Below are 20,545 nucleotides of genomic sequence, written 5' to 3' on the forward strand. Positions count from 1 at the left end.
CCATTCAGGAAAAATGAGGGAACAGTTAGTGATGACTGAAACAGTGGAAGCTACCACCAAAAGGCTAGGCTAAATACAAGTAGCAGGGCTGGTGGGTAAAATGTGAAGACAAATATTTGTAGTGTGGTCCTGAGAGAAAGATATTGACTGTACTTACTTTGTGTGGAGGCTGCTCCTAGAAAGGGAGGCTTGGAGTTGTAGGTAAGTGAGCTGTCTCCTGTCATGATCCTATTGTGTTCAGAGTAAAAGTACTTTCTGTATGTTCTTTGTAAAGAAATAGGATTGCTTTTAAGAAATCCTTGCTTCATCAGCTTCTCTTCCTAATGGAAGTAATCTCTTGAATACTGTCCAACTATTCAGGACAAAGTGGTGATGCTAGTTTCAGGAGTATGATATTGTTTCCAAAGAGTAAAGTTTATGAGCTTGAACCAAAATGGAAGAAATAATGGTGATGCTCTCCCAAAGAGTAACCAAAAGGATTTAAAACACGTATTCAAGACTTCACATAATAATTTAAAGTGAGAAGTAAAACAAGAATAAGACTTTGATAGAAGTGATTCAAGCACCATCTGAAAACTTCCTAGAAAGATGACTTGCAGTTAGAGAGAGAGAATCTTTGATGGGGGCAGCAAAAGTCTCCATCAGACAAGATGAAGAACTGATGAGCATCCTGATTGACAGACCCAAAGGTTTTCCACAAAGCAAAAGAAACCAGGAAAATTCTGACTGACTTGGTACTGGCAACAAGAGGTGAACTGCAATGGAGACTTAAGGAGCAACGAAATTAGGTTCAGGAGAAAAATAGTAAATGGGTATGAACAACAGTGGAAGTCCAGCTGCCTGTTTGATAAATTGAGCCATTCTGGGTGCATCTACAACGTGTGCTTTACTGTGGAGTAGACTAATTAGTTCCACAGTAAAGCATCACTATCTACATGTGTGCCAGTATTAGGGCATAGTAAACTAATTAACTCTGCTGTAAGATAGTAATATCTTCTACAGTACAGCAGATTAACTGTGATGAAAACCACATAAAGACAGTGACTGCGACCATAAATTGTACTCGGTCAGTCCATCCAGCTGGGGGCCAGACTTCTGCCTCCTTCCAGCCCCTCCACCACCCAGTGTTGCCACCCAGAGCCTGGGGCTGACCCCCTGGTACCTCCTGCCAGCCTAGGCCTGCTTCGCTTCGGCTCGACTTGCTGCTCTCCCAGGCACACGTGTAGATGCTGCATCCAGAAGCAGTTTTCTCAGGCTTGAACTGCTCCAGAGTTTATTGTGCCACATTAATTGCATATGTAGATATACCTTCTGAGAATTTGGTTAAAATAGGGCATTGACAATACATTTTTAACTTGTGTGTAAGCTGCAGAGGTCCAGAGAGGAAAGATCAGGTTGTCAAAGCTCAAATAGTATAAAAGCTCACTCTGAAGTAAAGGTTGCAAAGGAGGCTTGTTTTGACATAGTTCAACTTTGTAGCCATGTAAATGGCTGGAAAGATGAATAGCACTCTGTATAGTGCATGCCAGTGGGTGACTTTTTAGTAGCCAAACTGAGTGTTTTAGCTGTAATGGTGATGCAGCTCTTACCCCAAGAGATATGACCAATTGATCATATCTGTTCCAAGCCCTTGATATTTATATTGAAGCCAGCAGTTAATCTGAGCTGGTCAGAGCACAGCTGAGGGCTAGAAGGTAGTGTAAAAAAAGACTCCACCAGAACAGGAAGAGAACGTGGGGAAACTTCTCTTCATGATGTATCTGATGATATATCATGATATGTATCATGTTATATACATACATGTATATACCGCATGGATATAAATTGGCAGTAAATCAGTTCATAGGTGCTCATCTCAGTGGGAGTTGCTTTTTAAAAGGAGATCAAGGACATATTGTGAACAGCTGTGAAATTTGCCACTTAACTAAAATTTTTTCTTACAACTAGGTGGAAAAAGGAATTTCAGTTTGGTACAGGGGACTTTTAAACTATGAGAATAAATGTGGTTTGAAATGAAGAAAATGGGTAATAATATAAACATTAAGGTAAACAGTTTAATAAAGGACTTGTACTGAAAAAGCCATAACAAGGATTTCTATAAATCTAAGACTGGCCAGGATAGTGTGTTACAAGCAGGGTGGATAAAAATCAATTATTAACCACCCCCCCCCCCCCCGGATTTTTTTAATCAGATTTTTTTTTAATTGTATTTTTGATTTTTTTGTTAAGATTCTTTTTTTAAAAAAAACCCTATATAAAGAGTTTTATTTTAAGATATGTTAAAGCTCAAATATATCATCTTGGAATAGTGATTATAACTTCTAATTCTATACTATTTGAGACAATATATTTATGTAACTTTTTTAGAAAAATGTTATAAATAAATCACAACAGGCCATGGACTATATTAGAAACTCCTCTATAGATTAGTAAAGATTAAGGAAAACCACTCCGCCCAATGGAACTCAGTGCTCGGTCTAGAAGATGTGATGCTCGCTGTGATGCTTAGTTTCAGTTCTCAAACTGTGGATTTGTGTCTCCAGAGTTAACAGCAGTATATGGAGAGGAGGTATAATGGACCTGATTACCTACCCATCAGTCCTCCTGTCTCTCTGCAAGTTTGTGCACACAGTCAAGCCCCTACATCTCTCTAATAGTGCAAAGTTTCAAGAAGTTAAATGAATAGAGGATTGTTGAAGATTGTTGGAGCAGATCTGGGCAAGAATGAGGTGTCTGGAGATAAATGCAAGTAGGGAGGGGCAGTAGAAACAACAGATAAACATTTTGAGTAGAGTATTCCAGAAGTCTTGAGGGATAAGTGTCTGAGTATAGCCTCTCCATTGATTTGAGATCTAGTGAGGGAATGGTATGGTAGAAGGGAAAAATCCATCATTGCAGCAGGCTTGCCAGGCCATAAAGGAGAGAAGAAATCAAAGATGAGAAGCAATGTAGAAGAAAGTCCCAAGCTGATGACATATGACTGCAGCACTCATTTGATGTCCTCCTACAGTGTGGCAAAAATATCCCCCAAATATCCATGATTAATCTAGTGAATTGAAGATAGCTCACCTCCCAATGACTTCACAAGTATCTGCTTCGATTAGCTTTGGTAAATAAAATAACCAAGTCACAATTCAGTTTTCTGATATAGCTGCAATATCAAAAAAAATATCAAAACAAGTCACTGCTTTCATATGCATAGTATCTACCTTCTAAAAATGAAACCTACATCTATTTCTGAGTTGTCAGTTATATGTATTAAGGTTATATCAAACAAGAATACGCTTTCTGTAGAAAACAATGGTTAAATCAAGGCTTCCTGGCCAGTGATTTAAAACATGATTTAAATTGATTTGATTTAAATCAAATCTGCCCTGGTTACAAGTGCTGGTGACAGGTTTTTTTCCCAGTTCGGAAAATGAAGGGACAACAAGTTGCAGGGGAATTTAGAGATGCAAGATTCAGCCTCACAGGTTTTGCTTAGACATGGATAGTTAAATAATTATAGTGGGAGTAGTCTATGAAATGTCTGATACCCGTGAACACTGATGCAAATACAAGTTGAAAGGTCAGACATTCTAAAAGTGCTAAGTAATAGGGGATCCATAAATGAACCATGGATTTGAAAATTAGACCTTTGGAATTTGAGCAAGAAGTCTGAATAGTGAAGAGAGTAGGCAGACTAATAATCAGTTTACTGACTGGGTGCAGACTAGTTTAGTTACGGTTACAGACTAGTAACCATCATATGTACGACATAGAAATATGTTCTGTGGAAGCTCTTTTTAAACATGTGATACAGGTGAAACAAACAATGTGTAGGCATATGGTTTGCCTCTCCCACTGGGTCAAAAACCATAGTAGTACCTATGTGCTACAGTACATTTTTTGGCAAATGAAAGATGGTCAAGAGTTGGTTAATGTGACTACCGTGTCCAGACGGGCCTTGTTTCAGTTTCTTCCCTGAGCATGAAAGCAAGCAGTTGATTGCTTCAGAAGTTGAGCGTGCCTAGGAAGAATTGACTGGCTTTGCCTTTCCTCAACAATTTTTAGAAATGCAAATGTAACCCTGACCCACCACGCCAGGGGTGGCGTACTACCAGTCTCAGATTCCTGGGGTGCCAATGACCTCAGCTTTCTCCCAGTTCATCGAAGGAATGGTAGCAGCCGAGCAGCAGAGTATCCCGAGTTCCCCTCCTCTAGCGCAAAACACTATTTAAACCTATATCTATATATATGTATATTACACACACGTAGCCACACATGCACAATAATTATAGGCACTTGAATTTATAAATAACATAAAAAGGAAAATGTATACCTAAACTAATAATTCGGATTACCAATTAACAATAAACAGCCCAACATTTACTAATTTGACCCCAACATACTATACTCCACAGTAACACAACACTACATACGTGAATGACTTAATACCTCAATGCTCAGGGTGACAATAAATGCCTTTTGCAGCTTTTCAGTGGTCAGCAGGAGAAGCACAGCCCCTGTCTGTTAGGCTTAGCACACACAACCAGGTCTTCATCTGGGCTTGTAGGCAGCAGCCAAAAGAGGAGGCCGTGCCCTCTGGCTCATCTTGTAGCTGACTGTGGTTTCCAATACCCTCACACAATGCTGTCCTGCCCTGGTATAAACCTTAACTCAAAGGGAAACACAAACAAAGCAATACCAAAACCACCACACTTCCCAACCCCTCTGGGCCTTTCCACAGCCCTTTGCTCACCCCCTGTAGGGTTTCCTTTATCACACAGTTTTCCTGTGTGACACCAGATACCCACTTCCCCCCAGGTCAGCCCAGCCTTTTGCAGATCCCTAAGGGGCCCTGGACTATCTCCTCTGGTCTCACCTTCCCTTGCAACCCACACAAAGCTCATGAGTCCCTGGGGAATGGGTCCCTGCAGGGATCAGCCTATCATGTCCTGAAGCCTGGCTTGGTTCCTCTGGGCTGCATGCTCCCAGGTCCTCCAGAGGTCCCCTCATGAGCTCCTGCTGCCCCAAGGGGTGGATCTGCCTCTGTAAGGGGCTGCCCCAAGTGGTGGATCTGCCCCTCTCCCACTCTGGCCCTGCATGCGCGCCTTCTCCTTTAAAGGATCCCTCCCAGCCAATCGGGAGGCTGAGATTTTCCACAGGCTTGTAGAGGGGCACTTTTACCAGCCTCTCCCCCGTCTTCCCTCTTCCAAGAGGTCTCTGCTGGAGCAGGCTGTCATCTGCCCTTAGCATGCTGTCCTTAAAGGGACAAACTTCATTGCTCCCTATGGTGCCTTAGGCAGGACAAACCTCTGCTGCTTTCAGCCATGCTTTGCCTGGCATGGAGCATTCTGCATCAAGCTATATGCACTTTGGTGCTTGTTACACATATTACACAAATGTTCCTGGTTCATGCAGTGGAATAGTAAATGTGGGGTTGCAGGAATGGACTCAAAACAGTTAAAAGCTTCCCAAAGAGGATTTTAGTGTTGGTTTATAGTATGTACTGCTCTGGGATGTAACATCTTCTCATATACTATAACCATTCTCATAACCATGAGAAAGCTGGACATTTAAAGATGAAATAATGAGTAGGAGTTGGGGGAACAAGGTATGATGAGTAGAGATAAGCTGGTTGAACCAGTTATGCTGGAGAAAAAAAGAGGTCCTGACATTTTTGTCATGATTTTTAGTTCTGGACAAATTGGGGGTATAGAAATCTTAGCCAACCTTAGAAAACTTTTCTGTCGGGTGAAAAGCAGGCAAGAATGTAGTGCCTGTGTTATAAGGAAGGGCCTTCCTAAGGTGAACAATTGTCTGTGTTGCAAGTACTCGAGGGGACACCAGCAGAGGATGTTGTTCTTGATGTGCTTGCATATCTCTTTGGGAATGGGGCTGGTAATTAGTACTTGTTAAGAGCCATGGGCTGCTGCACAACATGACCTTGTAGTTAATCTAGTAAGGAACCACTCGTAGAAATTGTAGTGAACAAATTCTTCCCTGGATTTGATATCCCAGGCAAGTTGCATGCAGATCAAGGTGGAACTCTGAATGCAAACTGTTTTAGCAGGAGTATGAACATAATAGGAAAGTTTAGTCCCAACTCTGGTGGCTTGGTTGTTCTGTCTTTTATAGAACGTTACTGGGATCAGTGTTGTCCCCTTCGCTTGATAGCTTATAGAACAAAATTCAGGGGTTCATGTCTTTGTGTGGTTGGAGAATCATAACTAAGGACCTGTGGCACTGCGAAATCCAGCATTGTCTGCAAAAGCAATGGATGAGGGGTGGGGTCATATGATGGGCAGGTCTCGCAGCCAATCAGCAGCAAGGAGTGGGGCTGTTGGGGCACCTAGGCCAATCAGAGGCTGGGGGGACGCTGTGCTCAGTCTGTGAATATGGCAAACGACCCCGTGATCTCCCTGCAAAATTGGTTTGCTTCCTCCTTGAGTTAGGTAGACCCTAATCATAATGTGGGGTTGTGTGATGGAATTCCTGGAAAGTAGCAAAGGATTTTGGGCAGTGTGGAAACCCTAAAATCCCAAGCTGAAAAAGTTCATGACTTTTACTAGAGAAAATATGATGATACGTAAAATGAAAGGGCATTAAGATGTAAGGTCCTATGGAGAAACTTTTAGAAGAAAGAGTCTTGCTTGCACAATCTTGTGAGGAAGTGTAGGTACCCTTAACTAGGTAGACCTGGGAAGGAGCCTTATATAGTACATGCCTGATTAATCCTGGGCTCCAGCCCAGTCATACACATTCTTTAAACCCAGACTTATCCATAAGAATCATTTGAGAAGGAGCTCAGTATGACTGTCCCTAGAAACAGAGAAGTTAGCTGTGAAATTGGAGACCTGAAAAGTAGACACAGATGAGTTCACTGTTGGAGTACAATAGGATAAGAGACTGTGCTAACCACAGAAACAAGACTGTCTTTAGGGACTCTTTAGAAAGAAGTCCCTACTGGTTAACTGAAAGGAAATCATTAGAGAGAGAAAAGCTTTCAGGGAGATTTGGGAAGGGGATAAATGTTGGTGATACCAAAATACTTTGACAGAAAAACACTATGTAAAAATGTATGTAGAATAAGTTGTATTTTTTTTTGTCTGGGACATAAAAATGGCAATAGGCAGTACTGAGATGGGAGATGTGGCTTCTAGTTACTATTTGATGGACACACTAACTGCTGTCTATTCAGGTTAACTGAGGGAACATTCAGATGCCTGTTTCTTTTTTGAGAGTTGAAACAATGGAAGCCATCATTCAAAGAGCAGACTGGATGCTGGTGGGAGCTGCATGTGTCACAGTCAGGCAGAAAACATGCAGAAAAACAGGAGACAGCAAGAGAAGCATTCATAGAATAGCTCTGAGTGAAATGTGGGAAGCGGGGAGAATGTACCTGTGTGTGCTTTTAGAGAAGTATAAGCTAGAAAAGTAGGCTTGGATTTCTGAACAGGGACACTGCCTTGTGGCATTTAATTGCACTGAATAAAGAAAAAGACTGTTGAGTAGGTTTTTTTTGTGGGTAAGTAGAACTGTGCCAAAAAAATGCTTGGCTTGATCATTAGTTTTATTTACAGAGAGAAATAATCCATAAATCACCAATACCGGCTTCACATTTTGGGCAACAGAGTTAACAGCATGTTCAAAGCACAGCTCCTATTGACAGCAGTTGTAGTTGTAAGCTCTGAGCATTTTTGCAGAGCAGACCCCAGTATTTCAAACTGAGCAGTCAGAAAATGAAGAGTCATAATTAACGGCAGCCTATTTTAAACATTTGAATTATTTGACATCTCTAGTATTGTATAGGAGCTCTGTCACAAAGGCAGAAGTAGAATCTAGTTCTGCAAGCAGCCTATACTTCCTTGGAACAAGAAAACAAAATAGTTTGTCTTTCCACTGAAAGTTTAAATGATTTGTATGGACTATAATGGTTTTTCTGAAGTTTTGTAAAAACATTTCTATACCTCTTCTGACCTTGACTTTCTTTAAGCAGAAAACAGCTTACATCTTGATCACGAAAGACTCTCTCAATTTTTTTTGCTGAAGTTACCTAATCCTGATACTAATGTATAAATATGTGTATATAATTTATTTGTCTGATATTTTGCTATGTAGATGCACTTGTATAAGATGTTTTAAAGTATTTTATTCCTATTTCATGGTAAAACATGTTGCATTTCATCTTGCATAGGATTACACAAATGTAATATTATACAGATAGAACATTGCATTCCTTGAATTGGTCTTTACAATGCTGAAATCATGAATGCTTAATATACACTAATGGAAAACATCAATTTCCAGTAAGGCTTTTGGTAAAATTGCCTAGTATTGTAGGACTCTTTTGGAAGATGGACTTTATGGCAAAGTAGGAGCAATGAATCATTAACTCAGACTTTTATTAGTTTCTCCCTTTGTATTACATAAAATATTTCTGCACTTATAATATAACTGGCTGCAGATAGGTACTTCCTTTATTTTAGTTGCCCTTGTGACAGAGTTCACTGGCTAGTTGATGGATTAAAAAAAATTCTTGATCACCAATATATACACATACATGTAAGAATGGAGGGAGGAGAGGTTGCTTTCCCCTATAGTGGGTGGCATGACAGTCTTCCTTGGATCTCTTGAATGCATTTTAACAATAGTGGGACACTGACAGCTTTCATTCCTGTACTCTTTCTTTACCTGTGGCAGGTTAGAGTGTTTTGGTATCTCTGGGGAACATGCAGTTGTGCAACAGGGTTGATTGTAATTCTTGGAATAGGTTAGACAAGGACTTGTATGGGATAGTTTGGGTAGGAATGATCCTGCCTTGAGAAAAGTTTGGACCAGATGACTTACCAGGCTTACTTTTCTATGATTTTGTTATCCCACAGACAAAGGTGATAATTTTTTAGATCAGATACTTTCTGGTACAGAAGACATATTTAATAAAAGCAAAACTTTAAATGTCAAACAGATTATTTAATTTTTCCTCGGATATTGTTTAATATTATATGCTGGTATGCCAGTCTAATTTCTCCCGTGGTTACTGCTTTGTTAGAATTCTATGACAGGTGCATAAAGAAGCTTTCCAGATTTAAAAAAAAAAATGTATAAACTCTGTTGGTTAACATGAAGCTTATTTTACTGTTAAAAACATATTTAGGGTATCTTGTCCTCCTAGATCAGTGGTGCACGACCTCTGGCCCGCAGGCCAGATCCAGCTTGCAGAGGCAAATACATTTAGCCTGTAGAGCTTCCCACAGGTCTGGAAATTTGGTAGCAAGGAAGTGGTGGGTACCACCGTCCTAGGTACTTACAATGTGATCTTTAGTATGATACAGGAAGTAGTGCCCATAGTGTGCTACTTGCTGTACAAGTAAGAGGCATAGGCCTTGCCTGGAATAATGGAAGTGTCAGGACTTAAAAGGCAGCCTGTTGCTTTAATACATCTTTTTTTTGTCTTTGGTTGTTCCTGTTCCCACACTGCTACGATTGACAGTTTTACAAGATTGCCTTGAGACATTGCATTCAGAAACAACTTCATATTCTAGTTTTATAATTAAGAAAAAAACAACTTTGACTCCCTAGAAGAATCTGGCTAGTCTCCCATCCCTTCTTTTTCTGGTTGTCTGCCGTGCCATGTAGTACTTGGCAAACGCATCACTGACTAGTCTAGACAGGTGCAAAAACTGGTTACTAAGATAATAAAAGGTAGGTGCATTTCTTCCTTAGATCCTCTACATCTGATACCTGCTTTCCTCTGGCTTATGTGGGCTTTGGCTTTAATTTTAAGGAGGACTAAAAATGAGTTTCATCTACTATGGTGAGGTAAAGGCACTTGAGTAGCGCAACCTTTCAGATTATATGTAATTTATTTACAGTGGCCTGGTGAAGTGCTATATTTTGTTTTTGTTCACATCCCCAAGTCCCAGCCCCCAAGAAAGTCTACTCTGTGTAAATGAAAATAAAGATTAGTCTCTGTTCTGTATATTTGATTACAATAGTAGTTTAGAGCCCCACTAAGAAGCAAAGTGAGCTGTTACCTTTTTACCTTTTGAGAAACAATAAATACAAAACTGGAAAACTGAATTTTACCCCACAGTTTTATTTTGGAGACAAATTTGATCATGTGAAATTAACTGTCATCTGCCACATAAGCCTTCTGCCCATATTTGTATTTATTTATTTTATGTTTGTATTTCTTTATATTTTCAGCGATTTTCACCCCCCCCTCTCTTGCTGCTATATGAAAAACTCACACAGACAATGGAAACGGACTATTTTAAGAGCTGGGTCTTAGTATAGTGCAGAACAGCAAAGGGTCAAAGGAAGTTGTATGGAGGGTCAAAAGGAAACAACATAGGAAGAAATTTAGAGATGATGTATTACAGAGTTGTAATATCAAATAATAACAATGTTAGTAGGCAAAAATATTTAAACAGATATGATTATTTTTAAAGTGGATGCCTTTCTAAGCTGGTTTTGAATACTTAAGTGTATGCAGTGCAGGTGTGACCCCTGAATGCTTGAGTTCAAAAACTGTTTTGGATCAAAGGGAAGGAGAATTTTATCTTATTCTAATCCTTATACTAATAAATCTGTTTCACCTAATTCATCAGAAAGATCAATCGCGTGTGAGTTTAGGACTATAGCAATAGGGAGACTGTCCTTCTGTCTTAACTAGTAAAACAACATTAACAGCATTTCCTTTATACTTTCTTAAAAATCAGGAATCATTATGCTGTTTTGATGGGAAGGTAAGATTGGCAAAAGAAAACAGTTGTTTCAGAATGAAAGGGTGGTCAGAGCTGTGTTCAGCTGTGTCTAGAGCTATGCAAACAATAACACTCAGCTGTAAAATTGTATGTAATGAGGTGAAAAAACATTTTCTTAGGTCTCTGCTAGTCATTTTCTGTGAACCAATGACTTTGCAGGATACTATTCCTTGCGCCCATAACTGTGGATTTTCCAGGGCTCCTTGCAACGACAGCAATCATATAAAGTCTAGCAGGATTACTGAGAACGGAGGAAGAACTAATGGTTTTAATATAGCAAATTATATCCAGCAGGTGAACACTTATTTTTTTTTCCCCCTGGCTTTCTGTATCTCTCCATTCCTATGTCTCCCTTTAGGTCAGTTTGTTTTGTTTTGCACTCAGCATCCTGCCAGCTATCTCTTAATATGAAGATTTGCTACTTACTTGAGGCTTGAAGTAATTATCTTGTTAAATGAGACCATACTATTTCCTTATTTCCTTTTTTGCAACAAATCTTTTTGTTCTTAGGATCTTTTATGCAGCTTGCATATATGATGTCTGGTAAAGTTGGATATGATTAAAAAAAAAAGACCTCAAGGTTACATAATTTTTTTTTGTACTTTGCTCTTTTGGCACTTTGCCGATTTTGTACAGACATACTTGCTAGTTTAGGCTTGTTTTCAGGTAACTAAAATATTTATGTTCTCGCATGATACTTATCTGTATGTAGCTGGCGTTGTTTTCTTAGCCAGTTACAAGGTGAGCTTAGATGCAATTTAGGTATTTCTGTTTAGTCCTGATTGCTTAACTGTCATCAGAAATCAAATAGATAATAATATCACTTGCCTTGTGGTTCTCCATAATGGATGAACTGGACAAATTGGATTATACTCTGACATACTGTTTTAACAGCCAATAAAGAAAAATGTAGTTCAGTTATAGGGTCATCGTGTGATAGGTCCTCAAGTTCACTTTGTTTAATCCAGAGGGAATCCACAAGAGCACATCCTCCAGGGATGTGCACATGTCTGTGTGTACACATACTCTTTTAAATGGTCATCTTTTAAAATATTTACAATTGAGAGTTCTCTAGATAAAGTTGCATTTCCATACTCCATTTATAGAATAGAGCAGGGATTGACAATCTACAGCCTTTTGGCTGGATAGAGAGCCATTCTGTGTCACCCACAAAGCCCATTCTTGGTTTCTGTAGTGCTTCAATGTTGGGGGCATGATGTGGCCAGGTGTCACTAGCAGAGAGAAGTGGCAGTGGCTGGGCAGTAGGCAGAAGTAGTGGAAGGGTCAGCCTACCAGGGACCAAGCTGGTAATTTTTGGCTCCCCGCTCCTGAATGTTGCCAGTTCTTTGAATTTACAATTAGAGGACTGTCTAACTGTAAGTTTCTAAAGAAATGTTGAAGCAACTAAGAGTGGAGGAGGGGTTGAAATACTTGGCAATATCCTTTAACCCAACACTGAAAGTAGCATGTACTTTTATGACTAGTGTTAGTATGTTTCCGTCTTTCAGCGGTTCTTCAACACGTGATTTTAAGACTTGGATTTTTCCATATTTACTCACATATCACATACAACCTTTTCCCAAAGATCTGCCATTCAAAATTGGGGTTTGTGCATCCTAAGTGGGGAAGCTGATTTCTGCACCAGAATTGAAGCATAGGGATTTTGTAATGGCTGCATAGGGACACTAATGGCTGCCAGGGTAGCCCTCCCTGCCCAGCTGCAAAGAGGGAGGGCCAGACTGCAGTCTCTAGGGCAGGGGCGGGCTATTATTTCGGGCAGAGGGCCACTTACCCAGTTTTGGCAGGCTGTTGAGGGCCGCATGGGTAACCCCACCCCTTGACAGGTGCCCTGCCCCTTGACAGGTGCCCCACCCCCTGGTCACCATTTTGGGACCAGTGTCCCAATGTCTTGGAACCAATGTCCCAGGGCCAGCACTGGTGGGGCCCAAAGCATGGCACAGGCTGGCAGGGGTATGTGGAGCTGGACTGGGCTGCATCAGCAGGGAGAGGGGGGAGCTGGCCTTGCTCCATAGAGCCCCTGCCAGCTGGGACCCCACACTCCTGCCACCCTCTTCTGGGCCCTGCCGGCACTGGTCCCAGGACACTGGTGCAGGCCCCATGCTTCTGCTGGCTCCCTGCCCATTCACTCCCAGTGCCCCCCCACCCCTGCGGTACAGGCAGGGGCCACCCTGCTCTGGGCCCTGCCGGCACTGGCCCCGGGACACTGGTGCAGGCCCCATGCCTCCTGCTTGCCATCAGGGATAAAGCTGGTGCTGAGCACTGGGAAAAGTGGCCCCTTGCCCACCCCATTGCAGGCATTCCCTGCTGCAGGCGCTCGCAGCCCACACGGGGCTGTGTGGAGCAGGCACAGACAGCCCTACGCGGGCTGCAAGCAGCTACAGTGTGGGGCACTGGCCATGGGGCGAGCAAGGGGCCGCTTTTCCCCGCACTTAGCACCAGCTTGTAACCTGGCCCCACTGCCAGCCTGGGCTCCAAGCTGGCTTTGGGCTCATCCATCGGCGGCAGCAGCTACAGCACCCCGACTTGCCACGCCGGGCAGTGTTGGCTGCTGCTGCCCGCCCAGAGCTTGCGCACTGGGCAGCCCACAGGTGGCAGTGGCAAACACTTCCCGGTGTGCCATGCGGGGCTGCAGCTGCTGTCACCATGTGCAGCCCTGATGAGCAAGCCTGGAGCCGGTGTGGGGCCCAGGCTGGCAGTGGGGCAGGGTCACAAGGTGGTGCTGAGCGTGGGGCAGGGGGAGCAAAGCCACCAGTTACACTTAGTAAAATGTCCTCTTTCATATTTGCTTCTTACCTTCAATTGTTTCTAATGTGAGTGTAGCCAAGCTGCTCTTATGGTGCTCATAGCATAGACCACTGTCTTTCTCGAAAGTGGTTTGTCTTCTTTTCAGTCGGAGAACAATTGTAAAATATGAGATGGCATAACAGTTTTGATATTTTTTGCATGTGCTCCAGTGAATAGCTGCAGAAGTATCTATTTAGATTCTGAGGCATCTATTTAGATCCTCAGATTTATATAACAATCGCAGAGGGCCATTCCAAATTAAGAAATGTATTTGTAAAATATTAAAACTGCTTTAAGATTGAATTAAATTTTTTACATGTTCTTACATGTTTTACATGTTCATAGGGATGATGTTGGGGTCTGTAATTCCACAGCAACAGTTTACCTGAACAGGTCAGAATACAGACAAGAAAATGTCATAGGCTGCAACTATAATGGGAATTGGTTTCTTGTCTCCCACAAGAACCTTATTGGTATAGGAAAGTTATTCTGTTAATTAAAATGTATTTTGGGTACGCCAAGTGTCTGGTTACTTTTCTGTTTACAATTACAATTTTTTGAGCAAATCATGAAATATTTATGGTTTGTAAGGTGTTTATCAAGCTGTTTTCCACAGATGAATTAACTAGTTACCGTGAGCCTGCTAAAATCCTATTCACTAATCTAAAACAGATGTACTTGTAAAGACAGATTCTAATCTCAGACACAATAAACGCTGCAGAGCGTCTCAGACTATGTAATAGTGTTTCATGGTGTTCATTAAATAATGTGCATCTGAGAGAAAAATCTGGCTTTTAAATTAGACCATGGATGCAGTTTTCAAGTCTTGATTAGATCTCTTCTCTGTTTATCTAAAGACAATGCAGGTTAACTTGTTACCTACCGTGTCTGTACTCTGTTGCATTATAATGGTAATTCCTTGAATGTACATCAGTTTCAGTAATGGGTAGTGTAAACCATTAAAACAGAATTTTTGGGCACAGAGTGCTATGAGAGGCATAGAAGGGTGCTAGTAGTAGCTAGTTTGCATTTTGTTTATTGTAGCCAGCATACAAATGATTGCACAGGCAGATAATTGGACTACTTCAGATAGGTTGTGTAAACTGACTTCACAGAGCAAAGATTGAGACGTGATCAGAATTGACAGAATAAAGTGGGGATAGGGGTGAAGAGGTAAAAATATGTAGGATTCAGAAAAGAAAGGTTATCCTAAAGACAAGAGGAGGGAATAAACAGGAGTTTCTTAAAAGATGGCGATTGTGAACATATTCTTATTTCAGGTTAGAGGGTTTGATGCTGCATTTTGGACAGAGAGAATTTTAGATGTGAAAAATGCTGATGATACCATTAGTATATTTTAAACAGCCCTGAATTTATAAGTAGCTGGGGAACAGATCTCTTTTGAGACCAGAGGGTATATCTCCCAGGGAATATAAAAAAAATAAAACAAAACACAATCCTGCATTCTATTTAGTGCCTTTTGTGCTACAATGATGTTTAGAAGGAAACTGAGTTGATGGCTGTTTTCAGTGTAATTTTCTGCTTTGGATCATCTGAATTGGTTAGCCACTGAACTAAGATCACTTCAATTTGTAATTTCATTTCTCCAGCCTATGGTAGTGGTAGATTCAGGCTGCCAGATAATAGGGTGTCTTATAACTTACAGAAAGGTGCATACAAGGTCTTAGATGTGCCCTGTGTCATTCTCTTGTTAATCTTCAGGCGATGAAAATTACGATTGAATCAAGCGGTGGAGAAAGCAATATAAGTGCAGAGTATAATAAAAAGGGAGAGTTGGATGTCATTAGTCTGAAGTAGTTGCAGTTCAGTTGTAAAATGATTTTGCTTAATAGGAGGATCTAAAGAAAGAAAACGAAGTGAAAGCTAGAGACAAGGAGAGGAGAGAAGGTAGCATAGGTATAGCTTTGTATATCAAGTAGGGGTGTGCTGATACCAATAGCCAATTATTAACCAGCCCTATTGGCTGATACTGATCTGATAGCTGATTTACAGGAATGCAGCTCAGCAGCTTCGAAAGCAGTGTCCTGCTGATAAGTCTGTTGGGGGGAAGGGGCATGGGGGGGAAAGATAAAGGCCCCGGTGGTGAGGTAGGGAGTGGGGCTGGGGCTGGGGCAGGTGCTGCCCAGCCAGGGCAGTGAATGGGACCTTGGGGCAGGGAGCAGGGCAGAACCCGAGGCAGCTCAGCCAGGGGGTGCAGGGAAGTGGGGAGGGGCACAGCTCCCTGCTGCTGTGTACACCCCTGGGGGAGGTATGGGGGCATGTGCCTCCCTGGATTTGTGTGTGGGGCGGAGGCAGGCTGCCTGCTGTGGGCTCAGGCCCAAGGACTGCTCTAGGCTCTTCCTGTTCGGGGGGGCTGGGCAGAGGAAGGGAGTGGAGTGGGCTCAGCTGCACAGGGTGGGTGGCGGCAGTGCTGGGAAGGGTGGCTGGGAGGGGTCTATGGGGAATTTTGTGGTGTGTATAGCCCCTTCAAACCCTCCCAAGTGCCGCCTCTGCTTGGGACACTCCGCTCTGCTGCCTTTCTCTTGGGAGCCCCACACTGTGGGGTGAGAAGGGGATGCATGGCCAGCACAAGGCTCCCAAGGAAAAGGCAGCACAGCAGAGTGTCCCCAGCAGTGGTGGTGCCAGGGGAGGCTTGGGGGGCTATAGCCACCCCAAAATTCCCTGTAGCCCCCCCCCATAGCCACCCCTCCCAGTGTTGCCGCTGCCCACTTCACACAGATGAGCCTCCCCTGCTCCCAGCCCAGCCCCCCCACTGGGAAGAGGCTGGGGCCCCGAGGAGCCTGTGGTCAGCTGGCCTCCACCCTGCACACACATCTGGGGGGCACGTGCCCCCCATGCCTCCCCCAGGGGTGCACACAGTTGTGAGTAGCTGCCCCCCCCTCCACCCCCAGCAACCCCTGCACAAGCTGCTTACAGCTCTGTCTTGTTCCCTGCTCCAGGGTCCCATTCATAGCTCTGGCTGGGAAGTGCCTGCCCCAGCCCCAGCCCTACTCCCTCCCTCACCATGGGGGTCTTGATCTGCTCTGCTATGCCCCTTCCCTCCCCCACTCCCCTTCTTCTTCCACAGACCAACAGGACGCTTCTCTTCGTGCTGCCAGTCTGCATTCCTGGCCACATGCATGCTGCAGCATTTATTGGTGACATTATTGGCTACATCAGCCAAAAAAAAGCCGATAGTTGATAACGTTAATTTTCCTTTTATCGGTGCTGATCCGATATGCAACCGATATATCAGTGCACCTTTAATATCAAGGGTGTATGTTTGTTCTGAGGTCCAGAATACAGTGGGTGATGGGCCTGTTGAAAATCCCTGTGTACACATAAAAAAGTTAAAAACAGAGGAAAGATAGGCAGTAGTAATACTCCACTTGGCTAAATTTGAGTCTCTTCAGTGATCTGACAGTCCAAAAGAAATTGTAGCCAAAGTGGAAAGTTTGTCAAATAATAAAAGAGATGTATGTAATAGCATGGGCATGTAGGGACAAAAATTAAAAGGCCAAGGCACAAAATGAGATACAATTAGCAATGGACACAGTATGCTTTATTAAGTATTAAGAGGAAGATCAAGGAAGAAGAATGGCTCCCTACTCCTCAAGGAGGAAGAGCTAAGAACAGATGATGCTGAGAAAGCTGAAGTGTATATTGTCTTTTTTTTAACTTAAGCCATTGCTAAAAGGGGTAACTAATCAAACAACTAATAAAATTAGTATGAGCAGCAAGTGGGTAAGAATAGAGAGAGAATGGGTTAGAACAGCTTTGAGTAGGTGGAGGATGTTAAATTTGCAAGGCTTTATGAGAATTACCTTAGAGCAATGATTCCCAAGCAGGTTGCCACAGCACCCTGGGTTACTTTGAGATCCTTTCAAGGGTACCACAGGGTGCCATGCATTGTTAAATCTGTTAGGTTTGCAAACGTGATTCACAAGATAAACCCAGAGATTTCAAATAGAAATTCATGGCTGTGGTTTTTCTGAGTTCTTTGCAACAGCAACACTCTTTTATTATTTTTCTGTAGTAAAAAAAAAAAAAGTGAAAGCTAAGAGTTGGCATTTTCTGAGGGGTGCCTCAAGGCTTAAAAAGGTTGAGGACCACTGCCCTAGAGTATTTTGAGAGTTGGCAGAAGCAAGCTCTGAGCTAGGTTATCTTGGGATGGGCAAGGTTCTAGAAAATTGAAAAAAGGGCAAAGAGTGCCAGTTTTAAAAAGGGGGAAAAGAGGACCTAACCAATTACAGACCAGTCAGCAAAAGTACAATTACTGGAACAAATAATTAGTCAGCGACACTTCAATTACTAGAATAAACATCAATCAAATTTTAAGCTCTTGGAAGATAACCAGGTGATATGTAACAGCCAGCGTGGATTTGTCACAAACAGGTTATATCAAATCAACCTAATTTCTTTCTGTGATCTAGTAACAAGCCTTTCTGGATGAGAAAGAGACAGTAGCTGTGATGTATCTTGACTTCAGAAAGGTTTATAGAATTTTTCATGACATTGCTATAAGAAAGCAAGGAAAACATGGTCCAAAGGAAACTATTTTGAAGTGGTTGCACAACTTTTTGAAAAACTATTCAGAATAGTTATGGCTTGTCCTAATACTGGAAAGATGCATCAAGTGGAGTTTTACAGGAATTTCTCCTGAGTCTGGATCTAGTCAGTTTTTCATTAATGATTTGTATGAAGGACAAGAGAGGATGCTTACTAAATTTGATGATGGTACCATATTGGGAATGGTTGCAGTTACATCAGAGGACAAAACTGGAATTCAAATTTGTCTTGTCAAATTGAAAAAGAAATCTGAAATAGAATGCAGTTTAACAAGGACAAGTGCAGATATGACACTATAATATGGTAATCTATTTGACATGGAGAATCGTGGTTCTCTGGTAGAAATGACAAGTATATAAACGCTCACTGAATTTCTGTTGAGGGAAACATGCTCCTTCTGGTCTCAACCTGGAAGACCTCCCTTGTGAGAGGCTTCTCTCACTTGAGTGAATGCTTATACATTCCCTTCCTGGTCTGGTCTGGGAGGGGAGCAGCAACAGCTTCTCCCTGATTCTTCCCCAAACTGGGGACTGTCTGGTTGGGGGATCAGGCTTGGGACTTTGCCCCACTGTTCCCCTCCCCTTTCAATCTGGTTCCTGGATGCAGAGCTCAGGGACCAGGAATTGGGTTCAGGGAGGCTGTCTGTCTGTTAAGTCATTCCCAGCCTCTATCAGCTTCTGATTACTGCCCCTACTTCCCAGTTGGGGTGGCAAGAGTATCCTGTAGGGGTACCAGGAGCAAAGAAGAGGAGGTCTGAGGAGCAGGCAAGGATTTTGTGGTGCTGCTCCATATGCTTTTCGTAGACCAGGGTCATCTCGGTTTCAGGAAGATGCAAAGAATGGGGGTGGGGAGGAGTCAGTTGGAGGCCGAATGCCTGTACTGCTTCCTCTCCCAAATTCATTTATAGCAGTGGAATGCTTTTTAAAAAAAATCTGTAGCAGCCTATCTGTGTTTAGTTTTTTTCTTAATTGTAAAGATATGAAATTGTGCCTTTTCATCTCTCTCTCTTACCCCTTCCTTTCACCAATCCTGTTAATATCAAATCACAAGTTTTCCAGTTGCTATCTGGTCAATTTAATGGATGTATGAAAACTTATTGAACCAGATAAATGCACTAAAGTTTCTATTCCCAGTGAATTTCAGCATTTCATAAGACAAATAGGTGCAATATAAAACGGAGCATAGCGGTAGTTCATCATCTCTATCCAGACCCTATGCACTCTGTGGCAAGGCTTCTAGATTCTGCAACATTGTAGCATAGCACCTTGGGAGATCTGTGACCCTTTCCAATATATTAAGAAAATTAGACTATTTAATTGTATTGTTCATTTTTGTATTTTATTTAGTTAGCGCAGCACTCTCTGTGGTAATTAATTTGATATTCAATTTATGTTGACCTTTACTTTTTAGTGTGCTGCAGATGTTTGCACTGAGAATGCATGAGTGCATTATATGACTTGTTTACAACAGAAAGGTACTGCTCAGTAAGCTAGGATGGGAATTTACAACATGTTAGCTCTTTATTAATGCCCTGTGTGGACACTCTTAGCATGACGTGTATGTTAAGTCTTTACTTCAGTTTGAAAAAAAAATGGATTGATTGTGCACAAAGAGTGGCTGCATGGAGAGTTAGGGTTCTGTACATTTATCCCCTAGCTTGCTTCTCAGTAATTTCCTCATTTAACCAGTTAGTCAAGACCTTAGACTTCCAGTTAACTCAGGGTAATTAAGGTATGTGTAGAGCCTGGTCTGAATGATCACTAAAGCTAAGTACAGATGCTCAAAAAGCCTGAGGCTGAATCGAGTCAATCTTTACAGGTTAGTCTAAACTATGTAGATAGAACCAATAAGCAAGTGAACAAACATTCACTTTTGATTCTGGAAGTGCAGCCACATGTCTGTAGTGGCTCAGGCCGGAAGCTGGGGGTGCTAGAGCATGCCTCTCTGCTCAGCTGGAGCAGACAGCTTGGGTCAAGCCTAGCCTACCCACCTTGTGAGGGAGGAGGGTTGTGGGGGAGGTGCAAAGCATTCTGGGATGCTGGGGGACTTGAATCTGGAGGGGATCTGGAACAGAAATTCAGTAAACTACTTCAACTTAAATCAGTTAAATCTGATACTACATCCATCCAGGCTTATCTAAAATAGATTTCAGTGTTTTTTGTGCACTGGGGTGGTGAATATGGGGTTTGGGGTTCCAGAAGGCTGGAGGAGATCAGGGGTCTGCTGGGGAATGGGGGGGCAGGTGTGACCTGTGGGTGGGGTGGGCAGGTGTGATCCATGAGGGGTGGGGGGGACAGGCGCATCCCATGGGTGGGGGGCATAGATGCAACCCCTGGGTGGAGTGGGGTGTGGTCCCCCCAATGAACCTATACTCCCCTCCTTCCTGCCCTTCCCCCCACTGGGACTTACTTGCTTGGTTC

Source organism: Alligator sinensis, unplaced genomic scaffold, assembly GCF_000455745.1.
Source record: "Alligator sinensis unplaced genomic scaffold, ASM45574v1 scaffold447_1, whole genome shotgun sequence".
NCBI classification, from domain to species: Eukaryota; Metazoa; Chordata; order Crocodylia; family Alligatoridae; genus Alligator; species Alligator sinensis.